This window comes from Amyelois transitella, chromosome 18 (assembly GCF_032362555.1).
Source record: "Amyelois transitella isolate CPQ chromosome 18, ilAmyTran1.1, whole genome shotgun sequence".
Lineage (NCBI taxonomy): Eukaryota > Metazoa > Arthropoda > Insecta > Lepidoptera > Pyralidae > Amyelois > Amyelois transitella.
The window spans coordinates 10,150,001-10,153,873 of record NC_083521.1 but is presented as its reverse complement, the minus strand read 5'-3'; the positions used below and the strand labels follow the sequence as shown (position 1 = coordinate 10,153,873).

General features: G+C 31.4%; 1 protein-coding gene across 1 annotated transcript in view; it reads right to left on the bottom strand.

The window, feature by feature from the left end:
- Positions 1–665: 665 nt before the first annotated feature.
- The window catches only part of LOC106136661 (nuclear pore complex protein Nup133), a 24,979-nt gene continuing 21,771 nt past the window's right edge, over positions 666–3,873 (bottom strand). Inside the window, exon 22 of the mRNA XM_060949161.1 lies at positions 666–3,873. This exon is cut by the window's right edge and continues 362 nt beyond it. The gene's annotated coding sequence lies outside the window, so the exon portion shown is untranslated.

Sequence of the window (3,873 nt, the reverse complement as noted above, 5' to 3'; positions counted from 1 at the left end):
GCGCGGATTGAGCCAGCCTCGTTTCGAATTGGCGCCAATTTATACAGCCATAGAGTAGCCATTGTCTATGGGCCGAATTATATCCTGTGCCTGTAGGAAATGCTGTAGAATTGAGGACTCTTTATTCCACTTAGCGCCAAACAGAGTCAAATTAGAGTAAAACAACCATTTTTTATAGTTTGTATCCTGTAGGAATTGGGATTAAGGAGGTAATTTTGGGCATGCGTGACAATCTCATTTGCATCCTGTAGGAATTGCATTTTACGGCCAGTCAATTTGTTAGTAGAGTGTCTGTGTTCGGTCCCCAAAATTAGTACCTACCTACAAATATTTCTCCATTTGTTTACTTTATCTATCAGACCTGCCCCTGGTCCCAGTAGTCTTACTAGTAGAACTATTGTGACTTTTCTTCCCAATAAACTTACACACTATCGCTGTCCCGTTTCACGTCACAATAAAAAGCGAAACAGCGATAGGTTTTCGCGCGATAATAAATTAACATATTTAGAGCTAACTAAACCTGTCGAGTTTAATGTAAGAGATTTATAAAATAATTTGGAAGAAACTACTAGTACCTAAGTATGTTTTTTGAAAATTTTGTCTGTTACACTACTTTGTTCATTCACTTACTGTATATGTTCCGAGAAATAAAAAAAACATGTGAATGAAAATAATATTATCATAAAATTAATTTATTAAACAACACAATGGAAATTCAAATTGTTTTACATGACCTGTTAACACAAAAGACAACAGTAATTATGGATAAACAATGACACGACCCGCTTATAAATTAACTACAAATGCCCTTTGGACAACTTAGGAACCAAAAACAATATTTAAAAAAAATAAACAATACTAAATACAGTTATAAAAATAATCCTAGATTATTCAACTGCGTACAGTCGACCACAAAACATTTTACTACCTGGATTCGAAACATATACATACATCCTACTTACTAATATTATAAATGCGAAAGTTTGTAGGTCAGGATGTCAGTATGGATGTTTGTTACTTTTTCACGCAAAAACTACTGAACCGATTACGATGAAATTTGGTATTGGTAGATAGCTGAAGATCCAGAACAACATATAGGCTACTTTTTATCCCGGAGTTCCCGCGCGATTGACAGGGTTTCCATGAAGACAAAGTCGCGGGTGGCCTCTAGTATAATATAATTGGAGAAATCACACTTTTTATTGTGAAATTGTGAGGAGTTCATCTTGCGCCTTCGAAAAGATATTAATTATAATATTAGTTAGGTACTAATAGGGAAATTAAACATGGTTTAAGATTAACTTACATCTAATACTTACATCTAAATCAGTCTGACTGAACATATCGAATGGTGAGTTAGGTTCGTCGTGTGTCATTTTCTTAAAATTTGTATTCTAATGCTATGAATATCGAAATTTAATGAGATTCCAAGGGACAGTGGTAGTTTTTATTTTGTCATTATTTTTGTAAAAGCAAAAAGGAAAAAAAAAAATTTTTTCATTTATTTTTACTACGCTTTTATTAGCTTGGGTTGTATGTATGTATCTATGTATGTATGTATGTATGTAACGGAATCTTTGAGCTTAATTTTCACTGATTTCTAAACGTCTGATCAACTTGGAACTTTGCACACGTATCAAGGACCGATCCCAACAAACATTTAGGCGACGATTAGAGCTTATTTTGTTACTTAGTGGGCTACAAAGGCATTACAGTAGCAACACTTATGACTATTGGCGATAAAGTGGCGTACCAAGTAACGTATATCACTTCTACTTATAATACAGAGTTACAAGCGCGACAATTAGGCGAGCTTAAAGGTTATGGATGTATTATGGCAAATCTTAACACTGTTGTACATGCACAGCATTTTGTGTTATAGCTTTAAGTGAATCTTAGAACTCTAAGATCTAAATAAGAATAAGAATTAGCTACTACCTCCAAAAGTGCTATGCAGGTGATAATAAACTCTTTACAAGAACCTAAAGTTGCACAATAGCGTTAATAAGCGCTACCAGCCTTACAATAGTGTTTATTTAATCTTATATAGAACCAAATGCTTGAAGTTATACAAAACTCTCTTGCATTACCTTAAGTCAAATAGGAGTATAATTTTTCGCTATAACAGATCCTATAGCGTCTATTGTTACTTTTTTGTGACTAAAGGTAAAGTAATAGCGCTTAAGGTCACTACTGTATTTCTTATATTGACTACTTGTTTTTGACAATGGCGTCGCAACCAAAATAAACAAAAATTGTTGTAAATACGTGGAAAAGTTTTCAGTAAATAGACAACATACATCGGGCGCTCGAATTATTTGCCAATAAATATGTAACATATTCACAGTGTACTTCCCTTCGCAGCAAAAATATGCTTCCTTTCTCACCATACAATATCACTTTTTTTTGTTTAATATAAAAATCATTAGTCGTAAACTTATAGCCATTGAAAATAAAATTATTTATTATTAGATCACAAAATTAGTTTAATTATCTTGAATAGCGTTCAGACCGTTACAAAACACCTATTTACCTCCCTTTTAGCGCTTGAAAATATAATTAACGCCTTTGTATCTCTACTGTACCGCTTAAGGAGTCAGTTGACGCTTATTTACCCCTCTTGTATCGCTAAGAGATCCTGTTACCGCTATAATAACTTTCTTATAGCACTAATTGTACCTCTTAGCCAATTACCATAACTCTTGTATACCGTCATTATACAACCTTAAGTAATATAAAAATTGTGCCCAATTCGGGGGTAAAGTAGGGTTAGAGCGCGCTCTAACACTAATTTGTTACACCCATAAACCACTTTAGAATCTAGTTAGCGCTTTTATAGACTTATTATAAATCTTACTTTAGCGCCTAATTGTTACTTGGGATGACAATGCAATATTTTGATAAGAGTTTCTCATTATCCTTATTAAAACTGCCAGGATTTATTTTTACTCAGATTTAAATTGTTTTGTTTATAAATTTAATTTTGTTATAATTTTAATCGGAGGTAATTGACTATAACTGATTGTTCGACTTGCTACTACTGTTTTATAATTCCTTTGTCATTAATTTTTATTTTCTATTTTTTAGTTTGATATGCAATAAAAGCGTAGTTTTTTAGTTTTTTTTTTAAACTATTATTTATTCTCTTTATAAATATATTTGCCAAATTTTATGTCGGTATCCCAAAAAAAAACATATTAAACCAAATTTTTTGAAGATAAATGTTGGATAGCTATATGACCAACATTTGTGACCAGATTAACACATTACCATCAGTCAATAAATTATAAATAAAAATTAAACAATTAATTTGTTCCTAAGTGATTCATCGGACAGGAGACAGACCTTTTAAGTGAGTAAGAATTTAAGAAAATGACACATTATTTACGATAATTTGTCCCGTATCATCGTAACGGGCAAAAATAATTCACTTATTCTTACATCTAATTTTTTTTTCGACATTTATATTTTTTTTTTACAAAAACTAGTTAAGAATGTTGCAGAATCGATAATCTTGCGACTTGATCGATTAATCGATCGGTTGGTGTGGTAACACTCTTAACATTAATCCAATTATTTTAAGTACTTATAAGGAGAAGGTTTAGATTACATTGAAATTGAAGTCTTTTTAGTGGAATACAATAAAAAAATACTGAACAAAGTTAAATATAAAAAAATATATAAATAAGGTAGCCACAAATTATACTAGCAGAAAACAATCTATATAATATTCAATATTCGAATAACTAAAATCAACTTATAAGCTTCGATATTATAGCTTGGCCACTCAGAAAGTTTCGCTAAGAAAAAGGTTAATGTTAGTAAATATTAATTTAAAAATGAAACGTTGTCCAAAGATCATTCCTTTTTTGT